The sequence below is a fragment of the Anser brachyrhynchus genome (assembly GCF_964034855.1).
Source record: "Anser brachyrhynchus genome assembly, chromosome: 2".
Lineage (NCBI taxonomy): Eukaryota > Metazoa > Chordata > Aves > Anseriformes > Anatidae > Anser > Anser brachyrhynchus.
Genome location: NC_137695.1, coordinates 63,920,821 through 63,941,525, shown reverse-complemented (window position 1 = coordinate 63,941,525; position 20,705 = coordinate 63,920,821). Strand labels below are relative to the sequence as shown.

Sequence of the window (20,705 nt, the reverse complement as noted above, 5' to 3'; positions counted from 1 at the left end):
GAGGAGAGATTAGCAGTGGCTTAGCTAATTAGTATTTAAATGTTCACTAATGTTCCAATAGATTTGTCAATTGCAATCTTATTAAAAATTGATTCAAAGATTTCTCGTATAAGATAAAAAAGAAAAAAAGCAGAGATGTCAGAGCTGATTCAATTTCTCCAAAGGATTAAGGAAAAAATCAAATCTGCTATTATGATCTTTTTGGTCATACTTGAAGACAGGGAACATACTTTGAATTGTAAATGGCCCATATGTTTCTTGAGGTGCAAATATATTTACTCTTCACTACTGCTTTGAAAAATTTAGGGATGCACAAGATATTAGTATTATTTGCAAATATTCACACTGCAGTTAATTGTAGCATTGTTCTACTATTCTAACAAAACTTTTACGGTTTGAAGTACTAGAAAAACCTTCCTGATAAATTTATCGGGTAACATTAAAATAATTCTATTTTCTAACACAAGATATTGATTTCTTTAGTGTTGCTTGTGTTGTAAATGGTAACACCTTCCACTCAGTGCACTAAGTGCTATCTATAAAAGTTTTTAGCCAAGGGGTTTCAATTTCAAACTCAATCCACAGTTTATACACTAAGCAACGAAGGCAGCTTCTGGCTGTAGAAAATCTTGGCTAATCAAAAGAGGTGCAGCTTGTTATAAGCTGAAAACACTTCTTCTGACTTGGTTGATGAGGGAAGGTAATATAATAGGACAACTTAGTTTGAACTGACCCTCTTTCAACCAGTTTCTACTAATGCATTTCAGCACACAAAGCAAGTAGGCAAATACATTGTAGAATAAAGTTTGGAATTCGGTGCCCTAAAGGCAGTATTTAAAGCCATCTCAGAAACCATCCATGTACCCTAAATTCCCCATGTTTATTATTTATTTTTATTTATTTTTTTTTCAAAGATGCTGCGGTATTACAATGACCCAGGAGGCTCAGTGGGAGTTTCAGCCACATAGGGGATAGACATGCCCTCTGAAAATGAAGTTAGTTTATTTGGAAATGTAGCTGTGGATTTAGGAACTCAGGAATTGTAAGGAAATATTGTCATGTGCATTCAGGAATGCTGGCATGACTGGAAAGCCCAAGATCATTGACCTTCCATGAAGGCAACACTGCATCTAACTTGAGCAGCAAGAATGCATGATTATTTGGTGGTTTTTTTTTTTGGCTCATGATTTAAAAAGGAGTCAATCCATATCAGCACAGAATTACTTTGTTTACTGCCTAATGAACAACCAAGAAAAGATGCTTTGGATTAAACTAGTGAAGAGTGGTTTTAGTTTAATCTAAAACAAACTGACATTTCATTCTCAGATGCTTTGTTTAAACCTAAGCAAAGAAGATGTAGTCCAAAATGTGAGGAAAAAAAAGACATAATTTTGGTATACTTTTCTTTTCCTAAAGTTCTTGGAAACTAATAGTAATTTCAGAATTGTTATAATTTTCCAGATATTTTTACTCCAGTACTTTTTTCTTGCTGACCTCTGCTTCCAAGAACCTGAGCTGCTTTTGGAAAGCAGTTGTAAATTCAGAAGTGCCTATGTGATTAGCCTCCCTGCTAACCCCAAAATCTGGTGCAGACTCTCTGATTCTTTTGGGTCCTTGGAGTCAGTAGGTCATTTTCCAATAAACTTCTTGGGAGCTCTTGTTAAAGCAGAGGGCTTTTGCTAAATTTATTGAAAGAAATACGTGGACTACCAAGGAAGAAAGAATTATGAGATCTCTTCTCACACCTGAGCAATGGTTCTGTCTCCCTCTCTCTTCTCCCACCCACCACCCTTTGGGTGTCCTCTTCACCCCTATTTCATGTCCTTCTTCAGAAAGAGCAGTATGCTTAGGCTCGTGGGACATGTCAGCAGTGGTGCAAGCAGCATGTGAGGCACACAGGCCCAGGGACGTCAAATCCGAGATCACTAAAACTCTCCATAGTCCCTGAACCAGTGAGATACTCTGTTGTAACCTTTCCAAAACATTCCCCTGGATCCCAAAAGCCATTCATTACAGTTATCAGGGAAAGAGTTTGGTGCTGAGTTCAAGATATTGAACCGGAGACGCAGGGAGAGTGATTTTGGAGGGAAAATCACCTCCGCATCCTACAGCACTGTCTGGCATCAAAAGGCCCCTGCCCTCATGCTGGAAAATGGATGTCCAAGGTAGTCCTGGGACATAGCCCGGCCTCCCCCAAACCCTGATACTGCAGGTGTTAGAAAAAAGCCTTGATAGGGGGAAATGTAAACAGAGAAAGACATCTGGGGACTGTAGCCAACAACTACGTTCTGGCACTGAGAGCCAAACCGCAGCCTCAGCGCTGCAAGGAAGATATCTGCTGGGGTCACTGCTCACTGGGAGGAACCAAACAGGGACAGATACATCCCATCCCCACGGGCTGACAGGGGATGGGAGCAGGGCAGTGGTATCTCTAAGCAGCCCAGTTGGGTTTTGTGGAGGGAGAGGACACCGACACCAGGCTGTGGTTCTGATTGGAGTCACCACAGGAATACGTGCCATCCCAAAATTCAAGTGCCACCTCCTGTCACAGTAAACGTCTGGGCAGGGAGCCCTACCTGCTGCTGCTGTGTGCCTGCAGGAGCAGTGGAGTTGGTGGAACATCACATCTCACTTGTGTGCCTTGCCCAGAGCCTGCTCAGCTCATCAACAAGCCAGAGTCGGGTGGCAAATGTGGCATCAGTGGACGGGGAGCAGCTGTAACTGGCCAAAGTGGAAATAAAAATGAAATAACTTTCTGTAGTAAATTGACATGCCTTGTGGACAGCTAGGAAAGAAGGACCTAGACTGATTTTGTTTTGCTATTGCTTTTATAAAATATATTTGCTGACAGTGGCAGAGCAACTGAGAATAGAGAAATGTTTGTCTCTACTGTATTTTTGTACGTTATTCTCCCTACCTTACAAAAATCATGCATACTTGCAGTAAATTATCTTGACTCTTTTAATTGAGAGGCCAACATGCCTTGTCAAGAAGACAGATGTCCTATTTCATTAGAAGTGTACATTGAGGAAAATGAACTATGAAAGTGGTGTCTCACTTGTTAAAAACTAGATAGTTTTTTGTATCTTTTTGTCACTTTTGTTAGCCCAAATATTTGTAGTATAGGAAGAGCCAGTCCACTTCCTGGCTTATTGCATGAAGTAATGTATTACTCCTAATGCTTTGACTGATAAGAGATGATTAGTCGGAGTTCATAACACTCCTGCAAAAAAATGGGTCAGTCTATCCCAAGACTGGGTGGGAGGGAGATGAGGCAGCTCATCTGCATGACCAGAGGAAATTCATAAGGCTGTATAGATACATTTATTCCTAAGGAATAAAAACAGTTGGTATCCATACAGTCTGAGTCAGAGCTAGTAAAACACCAGATTCCAAAAAGGGAAATGCAGTAAGAATGTATTGAATTAAGTGCCAAATTATGTGTAATATTGATTAGCTAATTTAACTGTCACATCATCAAGCTTACTGCCTGCCCCATCTTATTTTTCACAACTGAAAGCTTTAATTTTCAGTTCCACCAGGTTATGACACAGAGCCCTGCTGCCCAGGTCAACCTCTGCTTCCAGCAGCTAGCAAGCAATACATGCAATGAAAAATTAATTCTGTGGAATTAAAGGGAAAATGTGAAAGACAAAATATCCCTTATTACACTTCAGTGAAGTGCTGTATATTTTTTTATTAATTGCTTTTAGATACAAAGGCTAGCACATTTTATTTTGTGAAGGCAGCAGGAAGGGAGAAAACAGGAAGGCTAGTGAAAAGGTAACTGATGGACAGAAATCACCATCCTCTTCATTTTTGAATGAATAATAATTGTAAATGACATTGAAGTAAACCTGAGGTCACTTTTATTCACTGAAAGCCCAGCCTAAAGAACACTGAAGTTATAAACTCCCATTGAATGAAATTGGCTCTCAATTGAAGCGGGCTTCCTGCATGACTTTAAATGGAACTTAAAAAAATCATCCTGAACTTGAAATTTGACCTGGCGTATTTCTGCCCATTACAAGGGGTGAGTGCTCGAGCAGTGGCCTTCTGCACATGAAAACTGGGCAGCCTCACCTCCATGTGCTCCCACGCATCGTTGTGTGTGCACATGTGCACCAAGTGCAGGGCCCTGTGTGGAAACAGCGCCAGGCAGCTGAAGCCATATGGTGTGGGGATGAAAGCTCATAAAGGATGCCGTTATTTTAGACAATTTCAGAGATTTTCTGCTTGGCTGAAGGCACAAGGAAGCTCTCTTGCTCACTGTTTTGCACAGCCAAGTGTTAAATCACTTCATATCAGAGCTGAACCTCAACCTCATCACTGTTAATCTTCTTGATTGGCTAAGTCCTTGCTTTCTGTCAGAAGAGCTAAAATCTGAGTGTCAGCGATCAGCACATGAAGATTTTCCAGCAGAGGAGAATGCTTCCCCTTTTCCACCCCTTTTCCTCTGTTGCTGAGGGGAGGGAGCATCCTCTTGACCCCTTCTTCCCAACATCTCTGTTATTTGCACTCTACTGTTTGCTGACTATACATCAAGCGTGGGCTGCAGGTATATCCTTCTAATGCTCACCCCATGACTCAAGAAGGCTTTTAATCATGCAGTCCTTGTCAATGACCTATGCTAATTAATACCAGGAAAACTTCAGACTTGAGTGCATGAAGGTGTCAGCCCTGGGATTTGGACATCCTTGTCAAATGAAAATGGTGCTCTGAGGAAACAATATTTTTTAATACCAAAAAACAATTTTTGCCCTTATATGTATGTCATTGACAGAACTGACTTTCCTCACCAAAGGTTAAATGCTGATCTTTAATGAACAGGACTCAGTCTTGGTTCCTAGGTGACTGGCCACCTGTGTGGGTAAGAGATCTCCTCACCAGGCTGTGGAGACAGTGCTACAGCTGTCCTAGGAGTCGCTCCATGGGTCTGCAAGCTGAAAGGCTCCTCCCTGCTGACCCTACAATGGCCACCCATCCTTAAAGCAGTCCTCACAGGGCAGCCAGATTGCCTCCAGAGAGCATAACCACTGTAGACATCTCCCATTTGTGCATCTTGCTTCCCAATGACAAGAGAGGTGATATTCAATGAAGCACAAAGGTGTTTCCTCTTTATGTCTAACTTCTTGCCTTCTTGTCCATCAAATCTCTTAGCTAGCCACTTTGTCACTTTGGCATGCTGGCTGGCTGGCACCTTAGTCACAAGCTATTTTTCCTGTTTTCTAATTGAATGACTGAAAGATGTATAAAATGAATGAGGAATAAGAAAGGTACAGTGATGCATGAACAAGCTAATGAATATGGACATCAGGATGATTAATAGACATGTCTCAAATACTCAAATCAACAAAACTTTGGTGGTGTAAACAGACCATTAGCAAATAAAAGCAGGATGCTAAAAAGGTTAAAGAGGACAACTGCTCAGGAACCAAATGAATGCTTGAAAACAAAGTTTTGCAGTCTGCTCAAATAGACCACTGAGAAAAAGGTCAACTCCAACATGCAGCAAGACTTTCTGGACCTCTTTTTGTGATGTGTAGCCGTGAGAGAGTCACTGAATGGAGAAGTTCCTCTCTGCAATTACCATGCCAAGGGATGATCCTTCTTTCAACCACAGTCACTCCACTGGATGCCTTGGTGAATAAGGCTGACAAAAGCCTTGCTTACACAGTGTGTGGAGTTCTGTTTCCCTCTTTGTGCTCTTCCTTGCATCTTATCCTCACAGATGTGATGGAACCACAGCAGAGCTTTTGCAGAGCAGCTTCAGATGAATTTGGAAGGCATGCTTCTGGTTAAAGATGGGATATTTCACACGGAGGATAATGTTTGCACTGAATGTCAATGCACATTTCGGTTTGGTCAGGATAATGCCTAGCCAGTGACCTTATACAGCCCCAATTAGCTGATAACTGCCAGGGAGTCCCATTCCTTATTGTTAGGAGTGAACAAGGCAATCATGGGAGGTAGGTAGCAATAATAAGAACAGCTAATTAGACTGTGCTTGGTGCACAAGGAAAAGAAAATAGAAAGATGTGAGAGTTTCTTGATGATCTGGCTGCCAGCTGAAGATGAAGTAAGGATCTGGAGCCCAGGACATAAGCACGTGTCTCAAGTTAAGGTTCAATTCCCTCTACTTCTACAGTCTTCTCTTTGGGCATGTTTACACTTTGCAGCACAGCATCCTTGCAGCAGTGCCCAGACCCCACTGCTCCACTCCTGGAGAGGGCAGTGGTCCTTCTCTGCTGGCAGCAGCCTGGTGCTCTCCCACAAAAAACAGAAGCACCCTTTTCCTTGTACACCAGTGGCACGTGAGGATCAGTATCACAGGGAGAGCTGGACCTTGGGTGTTTGGGGGAAATACTAGGAAAATGACATGTTTGGGGGGAGCCCATTTCAGCAACTTCAAGAGGTGTGGAGTTCTCTTGTGGACTTTGTGTCCTGTGGTATATTAATATCGGCAACACTGGTATTCCTCAGAACATCAGAATAAAACATCTTTCTGAAATACACTTTTTAAAGTATTTTTCTGTGTTAAGTATATAGATCTGTAGGACAAAGCATCATTTGGAGAACTTGAGGGAACTGTTGATACTGCCAAGATTTCTAGATGAGAGGAAATATTTTGGTCTAATCCTATTCCCACAGTCATACCTGATACTTCAGTTTGTTGTACGTCACTTAAGAGAGAAATGTACACTTATTTGAGCCTAATTGTGCCTACAGAAATACCCAGTCACAGCAGTATAATTCCAATTGTGAGGTTACTGGAATGACCCTTCTACAACTCTTAACACCTACTGTCTTTTTTGTATGCTTGTAGAAAATTCACCAGCATAGTATTTTATTTTATTTTTTTATTTTTCAAAATATTTGCTGTGGGCTATACCCTCCTCTCACTAATCCTCATAAAATCCAGTAGTTTCCATTAGTATTGCTAGAGCTGACCTGGACTTGCGTCCAGGCTGGATAATGGAATTTGACTGCATGTGTCTGTAGGAAATGTAGTCTTCTGTATACCACTTCAGATGAACCATATTTCCTGAATTGCAGGGTGGCTGTAGTTGGAGGGGCCCCTGATTTTAACTGAGAACTCCAGGCATTACCGTGAGACAGATACAATAAAGTGTAACTCGTTAGGCAGCAAAGATAAAGCGCCACTTAAGGGAACCACTGACAGATGCGAGTGTGGCTCTGCAGCTCTGAGCAGAGAGAGGGCTGGGTGCTTGCCCCTTCTGCTGCTAAACCTCCTCACTATGCCTTGAGAATAAAAGCCTCATGGCATAATGGTGGCGGTGATGACAAGGGTAATAAGGCTCATGATAATAAGGACAAGCAGGGTTTCCATTTCCATTACTAGAGCAATCGATTGGGGTTTAAATTTTTTTTTCCTGTGTCATCTAAAGCAAGTTCTATAAGGGCCATGAGATAAAACCCTGAAAAGGGGCTCTAAAAAGGTCTTTGGAAGCAGTGTGGAATTTTAAAATCTAATCTGTAATTTAAAAAATGAAAACTAATATAATTGGTGCACCGTCCATTTCCATTAGAAGTAGGGTACTGTTCAGTTGTTTCATCTCAGCATAGGCTAGATTAAGCATACAGGTGAATGCTTTCCTTTCTGTAATTCCCCTCTCTAGGGAATCTGTGTTTGCAGGGTAACAGATGTGGCTTTTGACCTGTTGCACACACGCATGCATATGTTTCACTCTCGGGGATGGAGAGAAAGAGTTATTCATTCAGTGGAGGTAAAAAAGTTGCTATGGTCTTAAAGCGGCTGACCTGCTTCAGAAGGTGGGGCACCTCAGAGCTCTCCCAGGACGTGGGCACAAGCACCAAGCACAGCAGGCTGGCACAAAGTGATGCAATTCCCCTACGCCCCAGTTCCAACTGGCTCTCTTTTGCCATCACCTGCAATAAGCAGCCCTTGCAGGGAGCTCAATCTTCCTGGAGGAAGACCAGCTAGCAGCAGAGCCCTGTGCTATAGCCACTGGCATGACCTGTCCCCAGCTGGGCGCCGTGCAAGCAAGACAAGGGAAGAGACGTGATGGGAGCGGGGCTCTCGTGGAGGGGCTGCTGGCAGGACAGTCAGTGTGAGCTGGGGGTCAGGGAATAACCTGTTTACCAATCAAGGTAAAATCATGGTTTTCCTCTCCAGAAGCTTGGAGCCAAGGCTGAAACTGAAGTGCTGTAGAAATAATCCTTGCCCAGAGCAGTTGGCTTTGTTTCAGGTTTGCAACTGTGAGTCAAAGATGCTTTTATGTCAAGACTTGCTTGAAATCACTCACTGTGGTCCGTTTGTTTTAGCCTGTGGATGGGAGGAGCTCTGTTCAGATGGGTAATGATATCTGAGAGCTCCAGGATGAACTTTGCTTCCAGACTGAAAAGTCTTCTCTGTGCTTTGACACCCGTCGCTCGTGGCTGCGAGGTGTCTCGGTGATGTCTGTGTATGTTGCAATGCTCTGACCTTGTGTCACGCAGAAAACAGTTGCAATACATATCCTGTGTCACTTTGTTAACAGCATAGCTTACTGTTTGCTCAAAAAAGTGATATCCATGTGCATCAGTCAGGTTTCCAAGTGGATAACATTGCATGTGCAGGAGAGAACTAGCAACTATTACTTATTTTTCCTCCCTCCGCACTATTGACTGACCAGGTTGTAGCTGAAAGAGCAAAACTCAAGCAGATGAAATGAAGGAGAGAGAGGAAATTATTTGTTAAGTAGACAACATGTTAAAATAACCATCTTTCTTCAGTACAGTAAATAAAAGGCAACCTTTGTTAAGGTCTGTAGTTCAAGCAGGACTGGACAGAGTTAACAAAAATTTGGCAGTGTGGGATTTTTCCAAGACACAGTGAGATTTTATCAGCTGAGAGAGGAAAGCTGAAAGCAAAGAAGGGTATGGTGGTTATCTCACATGGAAAAATAAAAACTTTGCCCCTTAAAAAAGGAGAGTTTACATGAAAAAAAGAAACAGCTCTGAAATAAACTTTGACTCTGAAGGTGTCAAAAGGTGTAAAACTTATGGCACCTTGAAGCTCAGTGCAGAAAGGGAGGCTCAGAAACCAGGCACATTTCTGGGGAAGAGCTATACACTATACCTATAGACACAACCCCCAATTAAACACACATCCCACCTCAAGACCCCTTTGCACATGTAGCAGACAGCCTTGCTGTCATCCAGAAGATTGGAAAGAAAATGTACAACATCTTAAACAAAAAGTTTAGAGGCTGTGATTTCAAAAGAGCCCAGGGAAACTGGAAGCCTTACTTCCATTAAATTTCAGTAGGATTGTTTTGCCTCCTTCAGCCAGATGCCTCTGGAAATCTCAGTCCACAGCATTTTACCGAAACCTCCTACACAAATCAACAATATGTTTTCTTGCAATGCTCATTAAGCCTGTGCTTTTACAACACGTTATTTTTCCCCCTCTCTGAAACTGTGACTTAATGCATAGTAATGGCATGTCAAAGACAGCATTACAGCCCTGCTCTTGGATGCAATACTGAGTCTCCTGTCATGCGTGGAATGTAATTACCATTAAGGTTGAAAAATGAGGGAGATGAACAGTAGTGGCAGTTTTTCTCAAGTTTACATAAACACTGGCTGCAAGAAGAGGGCAGGAACATTAAAATCAAAGAGTTCCTGTCACATCAGCGCTTTAAATCTCTAAGCGGCTCCTTGAAAATCATCTGGCCTCAGTGAACACAAACAACCGATAAAAGCCTCAGTTAAGGTCTGCTCTTATCTGCTAATTTCAGGGCAGTCTTGCCCTTTACCCACTGTCCCTAGGAAAGTAGCGATTTTGGCACTTTCTGTTGGCTCAGTAAACTCTCTGCTATAACAACGAAAACTGGCTGGAAAAGCAGTCAAAATGGGGATGGAGGTGTTCGAGGAGCAAGTCTCTGTATCACTCACGGAGGAGTTGTGGGGAAACACTGCCGAGGCTTTGCCTCAGCATCCTAACGGGTAAAGACTGGGCAATAGAAAGTGCTGCTCTGCCTGTCTGCAGTACTGGCGGACACCTCTTGGGCACGGTGTACCAAAGTAAAACCCCAAAGCTCTCAGAAATGCGGCCAGCACCTCTCTGCCACCAGCTCCTGGCGGTAGGGCTGGTTGCCTGCTGGGAGCACTAGAAAATGAGCATGTCTGAGGAAGGAAGAATTCACAGAGATTTTTTTTTTCTTTTTTCTTTTTTCTTTTTTCTTTTTTCTTTTTTCTTTTTTCTTTTTTCTTTTTTCTTTTTTCTTTTTTCTTTTTTCTTTTTTCTTTTTTCTTTTTTCTTTTTTCTTTTTTCTTTTTTCTTTTTTCTTTTTTCTTTTTTCTTTTTTCTTTTTTCTTTTTTTTTTTTTCCCTGTATGATTAGTTGATTTGGTTTGGTTTGTTTGTTTGTTTGCTTGTTTTTCTGAGTCATTGGAGTAGTGTTTTCCTTCACTTGTGCCTAGTTAACAGCCAAAACCCAAGCCCACAGGTTTCAGGTTTCATTATGGATGTGAAACTCTGATCGGGTTTGCCACCAGAGGATGTTTCAAAGGTAACTTTTCTGCATGAAACTGAGCTGATTTATTATCTCTGAGCATTTTTACTGAGCATTTTTGGCTTCTGTTTTCTTTTTTTCCTTTCTCTCTCTCTCTCTCTCTCTCTCTCTCTTTTTTTTTTTTTTTTTTATGTGAAACCTGATGGCTTAAGCTGGGATTTGTTTTGTGGCTTTGATGAACTGAGGTCTCCTCATCATGCCGCTTTTAATGGACCAGAGTTGTAAAGCACTTTAGGTTCAAACCTCCCACAAAATTCAGTGCCAGTAGAAAAGGCAGATTGCTCATGTCTGCGTCTTCTGGATTTTCCACATTGCTTTCCATCTCCAAAACCCAAAATAAGGGCTTCATGGGAGAGGTAAAATGCTGATCTTCTACCTGACAGCCATTTCCCACTACCCATGCAGTCACCTGTTTCAGTGTTTGCCTGACCTTTTATGAAAATGGTTCTTTTGGGTTAGAATGAGTTCTTTTCATCTTCCAAATTGGATCAGTTTGGTAGTTTGGTTTAGTCTGTGTGGAAATTGTAGAGAGCTGCTAATGCTTTATCTGTCTGGTGACAGATGAAATAAGCTAAACAAAAAATAGAGAAGTTTAATGCAATTTCACATGCAGATCTTGAAAGCAGTACTCATTTGCCACAAAATAATCTTGTGTTTTTATCAATCATAAAACCATTGCTTTCTGTGGCACAAGCATTTTTCTTGAAAAAAAATTCTCTCCACTCAGCATACATTTCAGTAGAAATCTGTAAGGCTCAAATATTTGGGGGAGGAAAGATGATTTTTTTCCTTCCAGATTTTCCAGCTGAAGGTACTAGATGAAGTCAAAATGAAGATTTCTTATAATACAGCTAGGTCTTTAAATATTTCCTTGCTCTTCTTTGCGTATCAGAATTTGCATCTCCACATGGGCTACAGATTCTTGTTTGCAGAAGTCCTCTTTGCAAAACATATAGACACGGGTGATTTCTTACTATAAAAATGCCTCTAGGCCTTTAGTTAATAACCCTTTTTGGGTCTGTCCCATGGTACCCAGATGCAGCAGGCAGTGCAAGTCACCAGACTGAGCCAAGAGCCCAGGTGAGTCCATGGTGCTGAAGGTCCTCAGCCAGGCAAGGACTCCAAGTCCAGGGTTAGGGGCAGGGAGGTACAAGACCCAGCATGTGTGTGCCAGCAGTGTAACTCCAGCAGAGACCAGGGGCTGGAGCTTGACCCTCAGGACAGCTCAGCAGCAAAGGAGAGGCTTGTGAAGTCTTCTCAGGGCCAGATCCCCAGGATCTGTATCCCCAAGGCAATATTCCCTGGGCCCTAGCACGGATACACTCACCCTTTAACGTTGCAGACTGGTAATTGCAGTCCTAAACCCCAGAGAGTAGTGCCAGTACTATAAACCATTCAGGTATTTTTGTTCTTCAGTGACAGCAATCAATATGAACAACAGCTTTCACTGCTGATGCTCAGGCAGGTCTTCATCTAACTTTAACCCCAGGCAGGCGCGGAAAAATGCCATACATTAAATATTAACTTAATGACATAGTTGGAATAAATGTATAAATGTAAAAACCACAGCACTCAAGTGGAGTAAAAAACACCCCAGGGGGCAAGTATTCTTCAGTACAAGTGAGACAAATATTGGATACCTCAGAAATGGTGAGAATGTTCTTGAGTGTACAATCCTTTTTGCAGTGTCACACAACTAAGCTAGACTTTTATCAAACCACTCTGGTGATAAAAGCCTGGAATTGAGAAAATCAAATGGAAAAACTAAAAGTGGGAGGAGGGTGTTAATAAAGTTTAATGTGCTGTATATTAGTTTTTAATCAAGTTCTGTATGTGATTGCAGTAAAGAAATATGGCGAGCTTCCTCCGTTAATACTTCACATTCTTTTTAGTGGTCTTATTTATTCACGCTGTGCTTCCTGGAAAAAGAAAAAAAAAAAAAAAAGAACTGGGGGTGGGTGTGAAGAAGTGGGAAAAGCAGGAAGGAAAAAGCAGAGACCACACTGAAAACACAAATATTCCTCTGAGTATTCATTTTTAAGTAGCTCATTCTGTTTTTCACTCCATGTGTGAAAATGAAATGCAGTCCTCCCGTTCCCTAAAGTATCAGTGGACAAAACGGCCTTGACTCCTTTAAATATAATGGAACAAGATCATTCATGTTTTTCCTCTTTTACCAACTTTTTTGGTTAATTTATACCTCTGTTTAGTTTGCAGACCATTTTATCATTCGGTTTTAATCATTATATAAACCTTTGATCGTTAAGTCTGATTGAGTATGTTTAAAGGGACATGGTTTAGCACCTAGAGAAGGTGTTATTTTAATTAACATATATATGTATATGTATACATACATATATACATATACATTTAACATATACATATACATATAACATATATATGTATATATAAAGTTCTGAACTTTCCTAGCATAACAGCTGCAAGATTTGGACCACTGCTTCTCAGTTAGCTTGACCAGCTAACAGTGTAATGCAAACAGAAGGATTCATTTCACTAGCTAGCTCAACCAGAAAGGGATAGGCTCCAAACTAAGAGGAAATCGTTATTCAGGCAATGATTTTTACAGTCTTAAGGACAACAAATGAGAAGAAGCTGCACGCAGTAGCTCGAAAAATAGGCTTTACAGCTTTGGTGAGAAAGAGACAGGAGAGAGTGCAAAAAAGAGAGATTATGGGCTTTTGTGTCTTTCTCTGAGTGAATTATCTCCTGCCATGTTAGGTCCTTTCTGGATAGCTTCTTTCTTTGAGTGATGGAGCTTTATTGGTATGCATACTCAAAGAAGCCAATTTATGAATGACTTTGACATGACTAAAGGGAAAATCCCTTACATGTGAATTGTATGAAATGCTTGCATATTGATTGTTCCAATAAGTAGAGATGGTGCCATGTGGCTTGTCTGAACAAATTAACCCAAAAGCTTGTCATTTCTTCCACTTTCATTGGTCTGATAAAAGATAATACTCCCCCCTATGAAGACTGCCAAATTAGTACAGTTCAGACACGGAATATTAAATGGTGGCTATGGACTTTGTGTTAACTGGAAGAGGTAACCTTCTGGAAATAAAGGCAGCAACACAAAAAGTTGTTAGTGTTTGTTTGTTTTGTTTTGTTTTGTTTTTTTAAAGAAGAGATATTTTGAAGGAAATTATAAATTACAGGCAAAATTAAACTGTTTTCTCCATATGTTTCATTTGGTTTTATTTCTCTGTTAATTTGTATGATGTTTTAAAGAAAGAACATTGAAGAATATAGTGGTCTATAATACCACCTATAGATAAAACCACAGAACAGCCCTTTTGCTGCTCTGTGACCTTGCTTCACTATTGTCTAGCATGTTAAATGCCATGTCACATGAATGAGATTGTTTGTGGCACAGGGCACTCAGCTGCAGCATTTTTTTTTTCATACACTATCCAAAATTATCTTTTTTGAATTTGAGTATGATATTGCACAGGTAAGATACTTCATCATTCACAAGCAGCTGAAAGTTGTTATTAGAAGGTTTTTACCTAAGTGTACATTATTTGTTATTTTATCTAAGGGTGACTGAAACATAAATTATACAGAAACTTAGTGAAGATTCTCTCTCTCCCTGAAAGCAATTTGCACAAGTGTATATGTTCTCAGTTTCCTGGGAGGTCATCCCTATCTCACCATTTAGAGAGGTGAAATAAGTGCAGATCCCTTAGAAGGAAGAAATAAAGCCAGATTTTTCTGTTCCACAGACAAGTGTCCTCAATTAACACTGGCAGCTATTTAATTTCATTTAAAGTAAGCTGGTTTAAAATATGATTCTTATCTCCACTGCAGGATGGACTAAGTCTCTCTGTTAGAGTCACCCAGCAATGGGTATTAGGGGAACTTGGTTACATTTCTTTCTACGGAAACCTGAGCTCCATTAGCAAAATATAGATTTAAACAGATACGGACCCAGCATCTGGCCTTTTAGAAACAAGATAAAACTGTGAGGAGGGAATTAGAGAAGTTCCAAAGCCCACTTAAATCAATAGGGAGGCTCCATAACCTTCAGCAGGTTTTGGATCCTGCTCTGAGAGAACAGAAGAACTTGTTTACCATAAAGCAAAAATCATTGTCAGTTCACCAATGCCTTGATTTTGCTTTTTTTTTTTTTTTCCTTCTTCTTTCTGTAAAATCACTTATCTCTCTCTCTGACTGTAACTGGCTGTTTTAAAGAAAATGGACCACAAATGATGCCATGGTTGAGAGAAGTGGATATTGTCCCCCATGAGAGGGATGTGCCTAATGCTTAATGTAATGGTCCCACCCCAAATGCTGCTTGACTTTTGATTACACGGTGTGCTGCAAAACATCTAGAGTTGGTAACATAATGAAGCTAACTACTGAAAAAAAGCATCTGTTTTGAACATGTCTTTTCAAAGTAGAGATTTTTACATGCAGTCTTTTTGTTAGTCCAGTTTTGTGGGCTTTTCATTTCTCAAGCAAAAATGATTTATGTGTTCTCAAAAATACACTGATACTATTGGGGAGACTTTTTGTTAAAACAAGAAAAAGATCTGGAAAAGTATGGAGTGGAAAGAATGAGAAACACCTTTCTCAGTCAGCTCCAGACACATCTTTAAAAAGCTTTAATTTAATGAAGTGAGAACAGCTGATGTTGAACTGGTTGCTAAGGTGTCATGTAGCATATTGGCTTATATAAACTCTTTGTTTGTGGTGATTACAAAATAGCTTCTTATCTCTGTGGATGTGCAACTCCTGAAACATAGAGCTTGAGGGCACAGATACTAAATTAATGTTCGTTGAAGACTTCTTGTCAGTTTTACTAAGCTATACTCAACCGAAAGAAGTACCCAGGTCCTAGGTCACTGATCGATCATTGTATGCTGATGGCTTCAAGACATGACTGGACAGGGAGACAGATATTCTCATCTAGGCACCCTTTTCCATGAAAGGTTGAACCAGATGATCTTTTCTGATCCATTCCAGCTGGGGCTGTTCTGAGATTCATAGCAGCTCCCTAGGAAATGAAGAAAGCTATGAGAAACAGTCTCGATTTCTACTGAGATGTGGGTATCAATGGTGAGGGTTCCAGCAAGTGAAATCTACTGAGCAGTCTACATCTAGACCACACTTTACCATTCAAGTAGCCCCATTCTAAATGACAAAAAGTGTTTGTTTGGTTTTTTTTGTTTTGTTTGTTTGTTTGTTTTTTCTCTTACATTAATGAAGATACAGAAGAGCAGCTGCAGTGCTGCTTCAGCTCTTCTGGCTAGGTGACTATGGTGAAGGTGTCTGCCACCATTAAGGAACAGGCTTTACACACAGAATCACAGAATCACAGAATCACAGAATCGTCTAGGTTGGAAGAGACCTCCAAGATCATCTAGTCCGACCTCTGTCCTAACACCAACAAGTCCTCCACTAAACCATATCACTAAGGGCTACATCTAAACGTTTTTTAAAGACCTCCAGGGATGGTGACTCAACCACCTCCCTGGGCAGCCCATTCCAATGCCTAACAACCCTTTCAGTAAAGAAGTTCTTCCTAACATCCAACCTAAACCTCCCCTGGCACAACTCTAGCCCATTCCCCCTTGTCCTGTCACCAGGCACATGGGAGAATAGACCAACCCCCACCTCGCTACAGCCTCCTTTAAGGTACCTATAGAGAGCGATGAGGTCTCCCCTGAGCCTCCTCTTCTCCAGGCTAAACAACCCCAGCTCCCTCAGCCGCTCCTCGTAAGACTTGTTCTCCAGACCCCTCACCAGCTTCGTTGTCCTTCTCTGGACTCTCTCGAGCACCTCCATGTCCTTCTTGTAGCAAGGGGCCCAAAACTGAACACAGTACTCGAGGTGCGGCCTCACCAGAGCCGAGTACAGGGGGACAATCACCTCCCTAGACCTGCTGGCCACACTGCTTCTTATACAAGCCAGCATGCTGTTGGCCTTCTTGGCCACGTGAGCACACTGCTGGCTCATATTCAGCTGCCTATCAACCAGTATTCCCAGGTCCTTCTCTGCCAGGCAGCTTTCCAACCACTCTTCTCCCAGCCTGTAGCGCTGCTTGGGGTTGTTACGCCCCAGGTGCAGGACCCGGCACTTGGCCTTGTTGAACTTCATAAAGTTGACCTCAGCCCATCAGTCCAGCCTATCCAGATCCTCCTGCAGAGCCTGCCTTCCCTCGAGCAGATCGACACACACTCCTAACTTGGTGTCATCTGCAAACTTACTGAGGGCGCACTCGATCCCCTCATCCAGGTCATCGATAAAGATATTAAAGAGGACTGGCCCTAGTACTGAGCCCTGGGGGACTCCACTAGTGACCAGCCTCCAAATGGATTTGGCTCCATTCACCACAACTCTTTGGGCCCTGCCATCCAGCCAGTTTTTAACCCAATGAAGCGTACGCCAGTCCAAGCCACGAGCAGCCAGTTTCTTCAGGAGAATGTTGTGGGAAACGGTGTCAAAAGCCTTACTGAAGTCAAGGTAGACCACATCCACAGCCTTCCCCTCATCCACCAAGCGCGTCACTTGGTCATAGAAGGAGATCAGGTTCGTCAAGCAGGACCTGCCTTTCATAAACCCATGCTGACTGGGCCTGATCGCCTGGTTGCCCTGCAAGTGCCGCGTGATGACATTCAAGATAATCTGCTCCATGAGCTTCCCTGGCACTGATGTCAAACTAACAGGCCTATAGTTCCCCGGGTCTACCCTCCGGCCCTTCTTGTAGATGGGCGTCACGTTTGCTAGCCGCCAGTCGACTGGGACCTCCCCTGATAGCCAGGACTGCCGATAAATGATGGAAAGCGGCTTGGCCTGCTCCTCCGCCAGTTCACTCAGTACCCTCGGGTGGATCCCATCTGGCCCCAAAAGACAGATTAAAGGACAGATTAAAAAACAGATTAAAGTTTACTTAAAATCAGTACCTCATGTCCCTCCACCAGGTGTGGAGCTACCACATTTCTATACAAAGGCAGACATCACTACATAGGAGAGCTGCACAGAGAGTGTGTCTGGGGGTAAGCAACCTTCTCATGGGCCTTAGGTACTCCTGGATTTCTTCTAAGCATTCTTGGGCAGGTGCTAACCTTGGTACAAAAACATCAGTGAGTGTTAACTCAGTTGAATGATCTTTGCTTCCCTCTCTCTAAAAAAAAAGTGTCTATTTCCTTGTGAGTGTCTGGGTTGTTTTGCTTCTCTTCATCTGAAGGTCATTAGGCTGAAAAGCATCTATGTTGTCAGTGGGTTAGCAGTGCCAAAGAGGGAAGGAACTGCAACTTGTTTTTTGAAGCTTGTACTAATGGATGAAGTGAGGAGATTCCTGGAATAGCAGGAGGGGAAGAAGAATATAACACTAATAAATCAGTGAAATCTAGCTTTTCTTTGAGTGCTTATCTACTACATTCATGCTTCTTGTATGCAACAGGCACCAGCATACAGATACTGCTGCAACACAGATGTCTGTGCAGAACATCTCCAAGGACAGCTATGAGCAGGTAACCCATCTTTGCTATGGTGTTTTTTTCAAGCTGGTGCTATGTTGTCCTTTTATCAAACAAGGTGTCTGTAAACAGTGAGATTACAGCTTTTATAGCTGTGGTTAACAGGCCATCCTGTGCTCCTGAGAAATGCTGGTTAAAACTCAATTTGATGCAGTAGGTTTTAACGTAAGCTCCTATTAGTTATACTGAATTGTGTGCAGCAATCTTTTGATATTTCAGATTAATTGAGGAAGGGCTTGGTGTTAACTGGATGAATAATTGTTTTTCCAGACCACACAGTTAGAACTTTAATTTATTGGGGGTGATAAAATCATGTACCTTTTAAGGTGTCTTTACTTGCTACTCAGGGTGTTGGTGTCATCAAAGCTCTTCCTCGTCCATATTCCTTTGTTGTATCTTTTTTTTTCGGGATATGTCTTTACCTGAAAGAAACACTACTGAAGATACTCCTAAAAATATGTTATTCCTGGGTTTTGGTCTCATTTTTATTTGTGAAGTCTTAATTTAAAAACAAACCAAACAACAACAACAACAAAAACAAAGCCTAAAACTACCAGTGGTATTAAGCTATTTTCAAATGAGAGTATTAAAAGAGACGGTGACAAACATAAACTCTAAAGGACTGTGGCTGAATTGATATGCTATAGACTTATATGCTGTACCTAGTTTTGAAGATGATGATGGCTTTCCTTGCAGTCAGTTTTTATACCTTTTTTCGTGCATTTAGTAAACATGAATATAGACAGTGGGACACTTTCAACAGACTTTCATATTATTAGATCTAAATAGTAAGGAGCAGGGTAAAAAAGTGGAAAAATATGTTGGTGAATAAGGGATATAAAAGACTTCCTTGGCTCCCACCATGGTAAGCACTGCTATGGTGGATCAGACCTGAAGATCCACATAGACTCGTATGTAGCAGCTGTTCTTCTTCAGGCTGGCTGGACAAAGAGAGAGGGATCACTTTGCTGGTATGTTTTCCCAACTTTTAAACATCAATGATATAAGGACCAATGATTCTTTAGTATACATTGATGGATATATCCTCTGTGGACTTACCCAATTCTTCTCTGAATCTCTTTCCATACTCGTTGCTTTCACAGCCTTCTGTGGCAGTGTCCCAGAACGTATCTGTTTCTGTGGAAAAGTGATTCCCTTCCTTTGCTCGTAAGGTTATAGCTGGACAATTTCATTGGGAAACTCTTTTTATTATTATTATTTTCTTTTTTTTGAAAAAAATATTATTACCACTTAGTTTTTGCTATACTAGCCAGCATTTTTAGGTACAGTTATTCTTGAATTGTATTTAAATTTCCTCTTCACTGAAGAAAATTAATTTAATACATCTCCAATGAGTATTAAAAAAAATAGTTTTACCTGGTTTATATATGCTTAAAGTCCAACTGCAACTACATTCAGTCTGGTTTGTCCCCATTAACATTGCTATTTTTTTTTTAACATGGAATTCTCCTGTTTTCTTCTACCTTTACCTGTTTTTGAAACTTGTTTTTCTATAAATGTTTTTCATCCATGAAGAACAAGACAGTTGTGTGGTGTCATTTGTCTTAGGACACTTTGTAATCATGAGATGTCCAACTCGATGAGGTTGAAGGTAAAATTATGGTAGAACATAGTGGCAAATAATCTGGTTCCCAATGCTCCGTGGGGGAAAAACTATTTTAAACTAGTGAAATTTAGTTCTTGCACTTACAAAAATGAAATATCCCAGCTACCTCTAGGTAAATTAATCTGCTTGTTTCTTACTTGTGCCCCAAAATAAATGATGTTTAATGAATGTGCGTTCTCAGTTTATTCTGTGGGGCAGCAATGCATGCAGTGGGTATATAGCAAGTTGTATGTCAAATGAGTTTTTGTGAGAGCTCATTTGGACCAGTTGTCACTATCATGCAGAAGCTCACATAACACTGTAGTGCTGGGTTTAATGGTGAAGAGTGAACAAACCTGCACCTCTCTGAAACTCCTTCACTAGCTTGGTACTGCAGGAGAGGCAGGGCCAGGAAACCTGTTACCCTCTCTATTCTCATGTGGCAACAGAACAGCAAGACACTGAGGAGACAAACCTTGTTCTCCTCTTCCACCATCCCCAGCACCATCCACTAAGTCAGCTGTGGTCTACTTGAGTTAGCCAAGAGCTGTGGAGACAGAAAACTAAACAAAACCTCCAAAGTAGTCCAAAATATAAATTAGTTTAATAGTATCTGGCACTGTTTTCAGGATCAATTCATTATTTTTTAATAAAGAATGGTGAAACTTTCATTAAGATCTATTTGTTAAAAGAAACAATAACTTTTAGGAAACGTTCTTTGTAAAGATTCATACACAGAGACCACCCACTACTTTTATGTCAATTCAAACTTACATAATTCTGAAAATCCATTCACAACCCAGATTTCATTTTGCAGATATCAGCGGGCTGGGTGGCAGGAAAGTTAGTCTGTTTAAATATAAGAAAATTTTCATCTTAAAACTTCTCCAGAATGAGATAGAAAATGTTATGGTACTACTTCTTGATTTTCTGTATGCAACTTCTTCATCTGAAAAGTTAAATATATGCTTTCCACTATTTTTTATGTAGCACATACATGAATTATTTATTATTCAGCATGATCTACTACAAAATCTAAAATGAAATTAAAATA

At 41.1% G+C, this 20,705-nt stretch overlaps 1 protein-coding gene across 2 annotated transcripts in view; it reads right to left on the bottom strand.

Moving 5' to 3' along the window:
- Positions 1-20,705, bottom strand: part of SEPTIN7 (septin 7) — a 594,594-nt gene that overhangs the window by 297,729 nt on the left and 276,160 nt on the right. The gene's annotated exons all lie outside the window — the stretch shown is intronic.